We start from the raw sequence: 13,364 nt of genomic DNA on the forward strand, positions 1-13,364 counted from the left end.
ATATTCAAATTTATATTTTAGAATTGTTGAAGGACTCGCTGCGTTTCACTCGCTGCGTCTCACTCATACAAAACATTTCCTTGATCTTACATCCGTTTTTTTCTCTATGCATAATAGACAATTAAAAATATTTGAGACAGCATACTAAACGGTGCCCATTGACCTAAGGTCGGGCTTTTCTGAAGCCCTGGCTGTTAATGTTGAACATTTTACAAGCAGCGATGTAGAGTTTGTTAAACCCTTATGCATTTCAAACAAATTAAGTGGCGATGCTGCTGCGTTCGCAGCGGTGCACAAGCACAATTAACAACAACATCAAAGTGAAAACACATTCGTCAATAAGATCGCGGCCTTAAATGAGGAAATATAGAAAAGCAGTCAACGTTTTGGGCAGTGGCCTTCCTCGTTGCCCAATGGCCCATCTTGACAGCACGTGTGCTGTGTGCATGCATATACAGTCATACCTCGGTATACGACCGCTTTGGAATACGGCGTGTTTTGACGAGGAACAAATGTCTTGGGATACGAGGCGCTTGCTAGAACTTGTCTGGGTCGGGATGAGTCACCGCGTACCCGCGAAGACCCCGTTCACGACTGAAACAAAGCTCCTCAGCCTGCCTGTAGATCTCGTTCAGTGCACAACTCTTGCTGTAACTCGTAGGCTATCAACTCCTCTCAGCAAGGTAAAGTGATGTTAAATTTCATTTTAGTTTCAATTTGTTTTAATTTATTTTAATTTATTTATGCATTTATTTTAATGTACGCATGCATTTTGGTAATAAGTAGTGTCTACATTATTTTATACAACCACATTAATGTATAATGTGCCATATAAAATATAATTTCTTATACTCGTGAACGGATTATTTCCTTTCCATTTATTTCTTATGGGAAACATTCGTTTGGTATTCGTCATTTTCGGTATAAGTCCTCCTACCTTCTGGAACGAATTAACGACGTATACCGAGGTACCACTGTATTATGAATGTTGAACTTCGTCTGCCCGTACGAAGCCAACCGTGCTAATCGGAGGTGCTCTGAAAGAAGGGCTATTGCCTGAGACGAAATAAAAACCTTCGATAAATACATATTTTAAGGTCGAAGTGTTATTGACGAATGAGTCGAGTCCTCATTCATTTCAGATGTTTTAAATTCACCTTTGTAATGACATTAATTTTAGTTAATTGGCATGCTAATAATAACCGTGCCTTAAGATAAGTATCCATTCACACGATGTTGCATAAAGCTCCAAGCTGTGTCATAACGAGTATATCACAGGTTCCATAGTTCCAGTAAAGCAATAACATTAACCAAAAGGAATTTTTAAGAGTTAACAGGAAATGAATACGTATGCAAAAAAACCACAATGAGTGACTTGTGTGTGGAGTGGTGAATGGGATATCCAGCAAGAAATTAATTGGCTTCATGAGGCAATTTCCAGGTCATAAATGTTAATGACCTGAGCTTTAATGAGCCTTGTCTCAAAATTAATTCCGTAAAAAACACTGCGAAATTATATTAAAAACAAATTTACACCAGAGGTTATACTGGTCAATCTTGATTTGAAGCTTTCGTGACTGCAGGAATCCTTACTCTTTGGTTCTTTCGGTAAAGTCACGTGGTAGGTATAAAATAATAATAGATCACGACGTTTCGATCGCAACACAAGCGACCGTCTTCAGGTGAGAGAGAGCCTCAGGGTAAGAGGGCGGGGCTAGAGATGGTCTGCCTGAGGCTGTGGAAGCAGCTATTGTCGTACAATACAATTGTATTGGTCAAATTTAGCACCAAAAACGTACCCATCTTTTTCTATGAACACGCATCCATGGAATTAAAAGACAGTGAAAAAAACATAAACGGTAAGGTCACTTCAGTTATGCACTCATAAAACAATCAATGTTGGTTGCTCAATAAGTATATAATACATTTTGTGAAAGCAGGTCCTGTGAGAACACACAGCAACATGAAGTGTCACTGAAAAATGCTGACAAGACTTTGAGAAAAGCTATAGACAGCCTGCAGCAAGGGAGACACAAACACATCTCACTCTCACAAGGGCTCATCGGCAGGCCAAGCACAGCCACAGATAATAGGATGGCCATGGTGCTAAAGGTGATGCGATCACAGGCTTGCCATGGAGTTCGGACTGTAAGTTGTTTGAGAGGCATTGTGGCAGAGTACTCAGCTGAAACAAAAATAGAAGGGTGCAAGCACAAATCCTGGGCTGGAGATGGTAGATCAAGTCTGCTCATCATCCCTTTGGGGGTTACTGAAAGCAATATCACATTGTGGAAGGTTTACAGAACTTTTCATATGCAGCAACTAGCCACTGCTAAAAATATTAAATTTCCACCACTGGTTCATGGTCACTGATGGATATCAAGCATTGCCAAATTCCAAATTGAACGTGGAGACACTCTTGACTATAGTGAAATCTAGCTCTAGCGTTATTTACGGACCTGGAAAAATATTGAATAAGAGAACGCTATGTTCCTTCTCTATCACACTCACTTCATCCTCTCCTGCTACTGCTGCTGCTGCTTCTTTGATGCCATATGTCTCTACAGAGTTTCTCTCTCGTTCCATACTTCTCTCGTGCTGTTTCCCTCCCGCTCAATACATCTCCTGTGCTTTTTGTGTTTAATTTGTTGTCCTTCACCCACACCTCCGGTTGGCTACGCACGGTGCAAAAGAAGTTCATCAATCATTCATACATCTATCTGTGCCTCTCTCGCCCAGGAGAGTAACATCTCCCGCTCGACGTGGCCCAATGTTGACGAATGAAACATCACAGCGGCCACCTCATTATTGAGCACTGGACGACATGGACAGAAGTGAAGAGAGGTGCCGTGCGGGGATGTGTGGGGTAAAAGAGGTGGAGACACGACACAATAAACGCGTAGAGTGACGACAGAAGGAACACAGCAGAGAGACACGTTGGGAAAAATGTAATGAGTGAAATTAGTTAATCTTGTTTACTATATGACTAACATAGCATATTATATCGATACTAATATAGAATATCTGTAATATATCTATAGGATTAAATTACATTCTTTCTTTCAATAAAATCTACATGGATGTTGTCAGTGGCGGTGGCCGGTAGAAATGGCACAAGGAAAACTAGGGAAAAAAATGGCACAACGAAACGGGTTAGGGTTCGTCATCTCTTTTAAGTCAGACCTTTATAGAACTGTTAGCACGGTAATCAGAACTGTCAGCACAGGTCCCTGTTCACTGTGCCATTTTTATCCCTGTTAGCACGGTTCTTCTAACTGTTAGCACAGGTCTCTGTTCAATGTGTCATTTTTATCCCTGTTAGCACGGTTCTTCTAACTGTTAGCACAGGTCTCTGTTCAATGTGTCATTTTTATCCCTGTTAGCACGGTTCTTCTAACTGTTAGCACAGGTCTCTGTTCAATGTGTCATTTTTATCCCTGTTAGCACGGTTCTTCTAACTGCTAGCACAGGTCCCTGTTCACTGTGCCATTTTTATCCCTGTTAGCACGGTTCTTCTAACTGCTAGCACAGGTCCCTGTTCACTGTGCCATTTTTATCCCTGTTAGCACGGTTCTTCTAACTGCTAGCACAGGTCTCTGTTCAATGTGTCATTTTTATCCCTGTTAGCACGGTTCTTCTAACTGCTAGCACAGGTCCCTGTTCACTGTGCCATTTTTATCCCTGTTAGCACGGTTCTTCTAACTGCTAGCACAGGTCCCTGTTCACTGTGCCATTTTTATCCCTGTTAGCACGGTTCTTCTAACTGCTAGCACAGGTCTCTGTTCAATGTGTCATTTTTATCCCTGTTAGCACGGTTCTTCTAACTGTTAGCACAGGTCTCTGTTCAATGTGTCATTTTTATCCCTGTTAGCACGGTTCTTCTAACTGCTAGCACAGGTCTCTGTTCAATGTGTCATTTTTATCCCTGTTAGCACGGTTCTTCTAACTGCTAGCACAGGTCTCTGTTCAATGTGTCATTTTTATCCCTGTTAGCACGGTTCTTCTAACTGCTAGCACAGGTCTCTGTTCAATGTGTCATTTTTATCCCTGTTAGCACGGTTCTTCTAACTGCTAGCACAGGTCTCTGTTCACTGTGCCATTTTTATCCCTGTTAGCACGGTTCTTCTAACTGCTAGCACAGGTCTCTGTTCAATGTGTCATTTTTATCCCTGTTAGCACGGTTCTTCTAACTGCTAGCACAGGTCTCTGTTCAATGTGTCATTTTTATCCCTGTTAACACGGTTCTTCTAACTGTTAGCACAGGTCTCTGTTCAATGTGTCATTTTTATCCCTGTTAGCACGGTTCTTCTAACTGCTAGCACAGGTCTCTGTTCAATGTGTCATTTTTATCCCTGTTAGCACGGTTCTTCTAACTGCTAGCACAGGTCTCTGTTCAATGTGTCATTTTTATCCCTGTTAGCACGGTTCTTCTAACTGTTAGCACAGGTCTCTGTTCAATGTGTCATTTTTATCCCTGTTAGCACGGTTCTTCTAACTGCTAGCACAGGTCTCTGTTCAATGTGTCATTTTTATCCCTGTTAGCACGGTTCTTCTAACTGCTAGCACAGGTCTCTGTTCAATGTGTCATTTTTATCCCTGTTAGCACGGTTCTTCTAACTGTTAGCACAGGTCTCTGTTCAATGTGTCATTTTTATCCCTGTTAGCACGGTTCTTCTAACTGCTAGCACAGGTCTCTGTTCAATGTGTCATTTTTATCCCTGTTAGCACGGTTCTTCTAACTGCTAGCACAGGTCTCTGTTCAATGTGTCATTTTTATCCCTGTTAGCACGGTTCTTCTAACTGCTAGCACAGGTCTCTGTTCAATGTGTCATTTTTATCCCTGTTAGCACGGTTCTTCTAACTGTCAGCACAGGTCTCTGTTCAATGTGTCATTTTTATCCCTGTTAGCACGGTTCTTCTAACTGCTAGCACAGGTCTCTGTTCAATGTGTCATTTTTATCCCTGTTAGCACGGTTCTTCTAACTGCTAGCACAGGTCTCTGTTCAATGTGTCATTTTTATCCCTGTTAGCACGGTTCTTCTAACTGTTAGCACAGGTCTCTGTTCAATGTGTCATTTTTATCCCTGTTAGCACGGTTCTTCTAACTGTTAGCACAGGTCTCTGTTCAATGTGTCATTTTTATCCCTGTTAGCACGGTTCTTCTAACTGCTAGCACAGGTCTCTGTTCAATGTGTCATTTTTATCCCTGTTAGCACGGTTCTTCTAACTGCTAGCACAGGTCTCTGTTCAATGTGTCATTTTTATCCCTGTTAGCACGGTTCTTCTAACTGCTAGCACAGGTCTCTGTTCAATGTGTCATTTTTATCCCTGTTAGCACGGTTCTTCTAACTGCTAGCACAGGTCTCTGTTCAATGTGCCATTTTTATCCCTGTTAGCACGGTTCTTCTAACTGTTAGCACAGGTCTCTGTTCAATGTGTCATTTTTATCCCTGTTAGCACGGTTCTTCTAACTGCTAGCACAGGTCTCTGTTCAATGTGTCATTTTTATCCCTGTTAGCACGGTTCTTCTAACTGCTAGCACAGGTCTCTGTTCAATGTGTCATTTTTATCCCTGTTAGCACGGTTCTTCTAACTGCTAGCACAGGTCTCTGTTCAATGTGTCATTTTTATCCCTGTTAGCACGGTTCTTCTAACTGTCAGCACAGGTCTCTGTTCAATGTGTCATTTTTATCCCTGTTAGCACGGTTCTTCTAACTGCTAGCACAGGTCTCTGTTCAATGTGTCATTTTTATCCCTGTTAGCACGGTTCTTCTAACTGCTAGCACAGGTCTCTGTTCAATGTGTCATTTTTATCCCTGTTAGCACGGTTCTTCTAACTGTTAGCACAGGTCTCTGTTCAATGTGTCATTTTTATCCCTGTTAGCACGGTTCTTCTAACTGTTAGCACAGGTCTCTGTTCAATGTGTCATTTTTATCCCTGTTAGCACGGTTCTTCTAACTGCTAGCACAGGTCTCTGTTCAATGTGTCATTTTTATCCCTGTTAGCACGGTTCTTCTAACTGCTAGCACAGGTCTCTGTTCAATGTGTCATTTTTATCCCTGTTAGCACGGTTCTTCTAACTGCTAGCACAGGTCTCTGTTCAATGTGTCATTTTTATCCCTGTTAGCACGGTTCTTCTAACTGCTAGCACAGGTCTCTGTTCAATGTGCCATTTTTATCCCTGTTAGCACGGTTCTTCTAACTGTTAGCACAGGTCTCTGTTCACTGTGCCATTTTTATCCCTGTTAGCACGGTTCTTCTAACTGCTAGCACAGGTCTCTGTTCAATGTGTCATTTTTATCCCTGTTAGCACGGTTCTTCTAACTGCTAGCACAGGTCTCTGTTCAATGTGTCATTTTTATCCCTGTTAGCACGGTTCTTCTAACTGCTAGCACAGGTCTCTGTTCAATGTGTCATTTTTATCCCTGTTAGCACGGTTCTTCTAACTGCTAGCACAGGTCTCTGTTCAATGTGTCATTTTTATCCCTGTTAGCACGGTTCTTCTAACTGCTAGCACAGGTCTCTGTTCAATGTGTCATTTTTATCCCTGTTAGCACGGTTCTTCTAACTGCTAGCACAGGTCTCTGTTCAATGTGTCATTTTTATCCCTGTTAGCACGGTTCTTATAACTGCTAGCACAGGTCTCTGTTCAATGTGTCATTTTTATCCCTGTTAGCACGGTTCTTCTAACTGCTAGCACAGGTCTCTGTTCAATGTGTCATTTTTATCCCTGTTAGCACGGTTCTTCTAACTGCTAGCACAGGTCTCTGTTCAATGTGTCATTTTTATCCCTGTTAGCACGGTTCTTCTAACTGCTAGCACAGGTCTCTGTTCAATGTGCCATTTTTATCCCTGTTAGCACGGTTCTTCTAACTGTTAGCACAGGTCTCTGTTCACTGTGCCATTTTTATCCCTGTTAGCACGGTTCTTCTAACTGCTAGCACAGGTCTCTGTTCAATGTGTCATTTTTATCCCTGTTAGCACGGTTCTTCTAACTGCTAGCACAGGTCTCTGTTCAATGTGTCATTTTTATCCCTGTTAGCACGGTTCTTCTAACTGCTAGCACAGGTCTCTGTTCAATGTGTCATTTTTATCCCTGTTAGCACGGTTCTTCTAACTGCTAGCACAGGTCTCTGTTCAATGTGTCATTTTTATCCCTGTTAGCACGGTTCTTCTAACTGTCAGCACAGGTCTCTGTTCAATGTGTCATTTTTATCCCTGTTAGCACGGTTCTTCTAACTGCTAGCACAGGTCTCTGTTCAATGTGTCATTTTTATCCCTGTTAGCACGGTTCTTCTAACTGCTAGCACAGGTCTCTGTTCAATGTGTCATTTTTATCCCTGTTAGCACGGTTCTTCTAACTGTTAGCACAGGTCTCTGTTCAATGTGTCATTTTTATCCCTGTTAGCACGGTTCTTCTAACTGTTAGCACAGGTCTCTGTTCAATGTGTCATTTTTATCCCTGTTAGCACGGTTCTTCTAACTGCTAGCACAGGTCTCTGTTCAATGTGTCATTTTTATCCCTGTTAGCACGGTTCTTCTAACTGCTAGCACAGGTCTCTGTTCAATGTGTCATTTTTATCCCTGTTAGCACGGTTCTTCTAACTGCTAGCACAGGTCTCTGTTCAATGTGTCATTTTTATCCCTGTTAGCACGGTTCTTCTAACTGCTAGCACAGGTCTCTGTTCAATGTGCCATTTTTATCCCTGTTAGCACGGTTCTTCTAACTGTTAGCACAGGTCTCTGTTCACTGTGCCATTTTTATCCCTGTTAGCACGGTTCTTCTAACTGCTAGCACAGGTCTCTGTTCAATGTGTCATTTTTATCCCTGTTAGCACGGTTCTTCTAACTGCTAGCACAGGTCTCTGTTCAATGTGTCATTTTTATCCCTGTTAGCACGGTTCTTCTAACTGCTAGCACAGGTCTCTGTTCAATGTGTCATTTTTATCCCTGTTAGCACGGTTCTTCTAACTGCTAGCACAGGTCTCTGTTCAATGTGTCATTTTTATCCCTGTTAGCACGGTTCTTCTAACTGCTAGCACAGGTCTCTGTTCAATGTGTCATTTTTATCCCTGTTAGCACGGTTCTTCTAACTGCTAGCACAGGTCTCTGTTCAATGTGTCATTTTTATCCCTGTTAGCACGGTTCTTCTAACTGCTAGCACAGGTCTCTGTTCAATGTGTCATTTTTATCCCTGTTAGCACGGTTCTTCTAACTGCTAGCACAGGTCTCTGTTCAATGTGTCATTTTTATCCCTGTTAGCACGGTTCTTCTAACTGCTAGCACAGGTCTCTGTTCAATGTGTCATTTTTATCCCTGTTAGCACGGTTCTTCTAACTGCTAGCACAGGTCTCTGTTCAATGTGCCATTTTTATCCCTGTTAGCACGGTTCTTCTAACTGTTAGCACAGGTCTCTGTTCACTGTGCCATTTTTATCCCTGTTAGCACGGTTCTTCTAACTGCTAGCACAGGTCTCTGTTCAATGTGTCATTTTTATCCCTGTTAGCACGGTTCTTCTAACTGCTAGCACAGGTCTCTGTTCAATGTGTCATTTTTATCCCTGTTAGCACGGTTCTTCTAACTGCTAGCACAGGTCTCTGTTCAATGTGTCATTTTTATCCCTGTTAGCACGGTTCTTCTAACTGCTAGCACAGGTCTCTGTTCAATGTGTCATTTTTATCCCTGTTAGCACGGTTCTTCTAACTGCTAGCACAGGTCTCTGTTCAATGTGTCATTTTTATCCCTGTTAGCACGGTTCTTCTAACTGCTAGCACAGGTCTCTGTTCAATGTGTCATTTTTATCCCTGTTAGCACGGTTCTTCTAACTGCTAGCACAGGTCTCTGTTCAATGTGTCATTTTTATCCCTGTTAGCACGGTTCTTCTAACTGCTAGCACAGGTCTCTGTTCAATGTGTCATTTTTATCCCTGTTAGCACGGTTCTTCTAACTGCTAGCACAGGTCTCTGTTCAATGTGCCATTTTTATCCCTGTTAGCACGGTTCTTCTAACTGTTAGCACAGGTCTCTGTTCACTGTGCCATTTTTATCCCTGTTAGCACGGTTCTTCTAACTGCTAGCACAGGTCTCTGTTCAATGTGTCATTTTTATCCCTGTTAGCACGGTTCTTCTAACTGCTAGCACAGGTCTCTGTTCAATGTGTCATTTTTATCCCTGTTAGCACGGTTCTTCTAACTGCTAGCACAGGTCTCTGTTCAATGTGTCATTTTTATCCCTGTTAGCACGGTTCTTCTAACTGCTAGCACAGGTCTCTGTTCAATGTGTCATTTTTATCCCTGTTAGCACGGTTCTTCTAACTGCTAGCACAGGTCTCTGTTCAATGTGTCATTTTTATCCCTGTTAGCACGGTTCTTCTAACTGCTAGCACAGGTCTCTGTTCAATGTGTCATTTTTATCCCTGTTAGCACGGTTCTTCTAACTGCTAGCACAGGTCTCTGTTCAATGTGTCATTTTTATCCCTGTTAGCACGGTTCTTCTAACTGCTAGCACAGGTCTCTGTTCAATGTGTCATTTTTATCCCTGTTAGCACGGTTCTTCTAACTGCTAGCACAGGTCTCTGTTCAATGTGTCATTTTTATCCCTGTTAGCACGGTTCTTCTAACTGCTAGCACAGGTCTCTGTTCAATGTGCCATTTTTATCCCTGTTAGCACGGTTCTTCTAACTGTTAGCACAGGTCTCTGTTCACTGTGCCATTTTTATCCCTGTTAGCACGGTTCTTCTAACTGCTAGCACAGGTCTCTGTTCAATGTGTCATTTTTATCCCTGTTAGCACGGTTCTTCTAACTGCTAGCACAGGTCTCTGTTCAATGTGTCATTTTTATCCCTGTTAGCACGGTTCTTCTAACTGCTAGCACAGGTCTCTGTTCAATGTGTCATTTTTATCCCTGTTAGCACGGTTCTTCTAACTGCTAGCACAGGTCTCTGTTCAATGTGTCATTTTTATCCCTGTTAGCACGGTTCTTCTAACTGCTAGCACAGGTCTCTGTTCAATGTGTCATTTTTATCCCTGTTAGCACGGTTCTTCTAACTGCTAGCACAGGTCTCTGTTCAATGTGTCATTTTTATCCCTGTTAGCACGGTTCTTCTAACTGCTAGCACAGGTCTCTGTTCAATGTGTCATTTTTATCCCTGTTAGCACGGTTCTTCTAACTGCTAGCACAGGTCTCTGTTCAATGTGTCATTTTTATCCCTGTTAGCACGGTTCTTCTAACTGCTAGCACAGGTCTCTGTTCAATGTGTCATTTTTATCCCTGTTAGCACGGTTCTTCTAACTGCTAGCACAGGTCTCTGTTCAATGTGTCATTTTTATCCCTGTTAGCACGGTTCTTCTAACTGCTAGCACAGGTCTCTGTTCAATGTGTCATTTTTATCCCTGTTAGCACGGTTCTTCTAACTGCTAGCACAGGTCTCTGTTCAATGTGTCATTTTTATCCCTGTTAGCACGGTTCTTCTAACTGCTAGCACAGGTCTCTGTTCAATGTGTCATTTTTATCCCTGTTAGCACGGTTCTTCTAACTGCTAGCACAGGTCTCTGTTCAATGTGTCATTTTTATCCCTGTTAGCACGGTTCTTCTAACTGCTAGCACAGGTCTCTGTTCAATGTGTCATTTTTATCCCTGTTAGCACGGTTCTTCTAACTGCTAGCACAGGTCTCTGTTCAATGTGTCATTTTTATCCCTGTTAGCACGGTTCTTCTAACTGCTAGCACAGGTCTCTGTTCAATGTGTCATTTTTATCCCTGTTAGCACGGTTCTTCTAACTGCTAGCACAGGTCTCTGTTCAATGTGTCATTTTTATCCCTGTTAGCACGGTTCTTCTAACTGCTAGCACAGGTCTCTGTTCAATGTGTCATTTTTATCCCTGTTAGCACGGTTCTTCTAACTGCTAGCACAGGTCTCTGTTCAATGTGTCATTTTTATCCCTGTTAGCACGGTTCTTCTAACTGCTAGCACAGGTCTCTGTTCAATGTGTCATTTTTATCCCTGTTAGCACGGTTCTTCTAACTGCTAGCACAGGTCTCTGTTCAATGTGTCATTTTTATCCCTGTTAGCACGGTTCTTCTAACTGCTAGCACAGGTCTCTGTTCAATGTGTCATTTTTATCCCTGTTAGCACGGTTCTTCTAACTGCTAGCACAGGTCTCTGTTCAATGTGTCATTTTTATCCCTGTTAGCACGGTTCTTCTAACTGCTAGCACAGGTCTCTGTTCAATGTGTCATTTTTATCCCTGTTAGCACGGTTCTTCTAACTGTCAGCACAGGTCTCTGTTCACTGTGCCATTTTTATCCCTGTTAGCACGGTTCTTCTAACTGCTAGCACAGGTCTCTGTTCAATGTGTCATTTTTATCCCTGTTAGCACGGTTCTTCTAACTGCTAGCACAGGTCTCTGTTCAATGTGTCATTTTTATCCCTGTTAGCACGGTTCTTCTAACTGCTAGCACAGGTCTCTGTTCACTGTGCCATTTTTATCCCTGTTAGCACGGTTCTTCTAACTGCTAGCACAGGTCTCTGTTCAATGTGTCATTTTTATCCCTGTTAGCACGGTTCTTCTAACTGCTAGCACAGGTCTCTGTTCAATGTGTCATTTTTATCCCTGTTAGCACGGTTCTTCTAACTGCTAGCACAGGTCTCTGTTCAATGTGTCATTTTTACCTCCGCAGATCGTTAGGGACACGTGCACAGCCATGCTTGTTGGGTGCTTCACTTCACACTCCTACACAGCCTCCCCTAAAGCCCCCACCCTATCGCACGCCACGTCAAACAGCCCTTGCATCCACCACAGGCCAACACGAGCACAAAACCTAGTGACATCAACACATCGGCCTGGTACCAAGCGCATCTCGTGATCAAAACATTCAGCCTCCTCACCCCTTCCCTCCCCCCAATGGAATGATCAGCATGACAATCGCTTCTTTATGTTCAGCGTTATTCATGTTACAATAGAGTTTTTTTAGTCGCGACAGCCTACGTATTCTTCATGGCGTTTGGGGCATTTTAAAAAATGTTAACATGGTAAAATTATGATTTAAAGCTTTCGTGACTGCAGTAATTCATATTCTTAGTTTTTTCGGTAAAGTCACGTTGTTTCTCTTCAACGTGACTTTACCGAAAAAACTAAGAATATGGTAAAATTAGTAAAAACATTTTTTTATTTTCTTTGTTTTAAAATACAGCCTGAATTAATTAAGGATGCATGCATCAGAACGTGGGTTTATGCATTGCTGTTCTCACAAAAAAAAAGGGGGATTATTTTTCCCACTAATATTTGTAATTATAGCAAGCAGACTGATGATTTGGAAAGTAAGGTCAAATTGGCTTTGTGATCTCAGTTACCAGTCCTGAGTCAATTGTAGAAATTATATATTCTGCTGTTAGGGATGTGGACCGGTAATGTATTAGACAATCACTGTGAACAGGTATATTTATAACTATCACTGCAGCCAGCTACTCATTACCACACTCGCGGAATAAAGAGACTAGAAGGCAAAAGTCATTACAAAATAAAAATGCCAACTGCTTTCGTAAGAACATCCTAAACAGTGCAGAGGGCCAACTACAACATATGAAGCGGCAGCATTTTTACGGGGCTAAAAAAATAATAATGAACAACAGACGGCAGTCTGTAAGCAGGCAGCCATGCAGGCTGGCAAAGGACGGTTTTCCACACGTCCTCAAGATTTCTTGTTGTGCGTCACATCTCAAAAACAATGGTTCAGATTATTATTTTTTCTTCTTTCTAAATGTGTTTTGGATATTAACCATTATATCATACATCACTTGAATTATACGAGTGCAAGTTCATGTGTTTTTAACCACCGGGCTGTTTCAGTTACTTTTTTATAAGCACTTTAAATTGTGACATGTAAGCTTCTAGTTAAAAAAAAAATAAGTTATCAGCGCAAGTGAAATGATTATTTTCAGGGAGTTTAAATTTACATGTTGGTTACGCAGTGGTTTAGTGGCGTAGTGGTTTATATGCACTGCTGTATGAACCCGGTAAAACTTGACAGTGATTCCTGGACATGTTTCACATCGATGGCGAGTGATATCAACACCAGCAGCCCACAGTGACCAGAATATTGACCTATAGGCAAACAACCCTCATAAGCGTGGGGAGGCTTTCACCCAGCAATATTGCTAGCTGAAAAAATTTGGCTCAACAATTATAGCAGTAGATTGTTAGTTATAGTTGTAAGTGTTTAAGGCGATTAAGACACACATCTTATACAAGTAAACTGGCTCAGAGGGGTCATCAAACTTGTTCGTGATCTAAAAAGTCTAGCCTAACAGTTATTGAGCTAAAACAAAGCACTAACATTGAATTCAAGTTAATTGGAAATCGGAAT

At 41.9% G+C, this 13,364-nt stretch overlaps 1 protein-coding gene across 5 annotated transcripts in view; it reads right to left on the reverse strand.

Moving 5' to 3' along the window:
• The window catches only part of LOC116942314 (SLIT-ROBO Rho GTPase-activating protein 1-like), a 228,866-nt gene that overhangs the window by 52,286 nt on the left and 163,216 nt on the right, over positions 1–13,364 (reverse strand). The gene's annotated exons all lie outside the window — the stretch shown is intronic.

Source organism: Petromyzon marinus, chromosome 14 (assembly GCF_048934315.1).
Source record: "Petromyzon marinus isolate PM22_M1 ecotype Great Lakes invasive population chromosome 14, UKy_Petmar_22M1.pri1.0, whole genome shotgun sequence".
Lineage (NCBI taxonomy): Eukaryota > Metazoa > Chordata > Hyperoartia > Petromyzontiformes > Petromyzontidae > Petromyzon > Petromyzon marinus.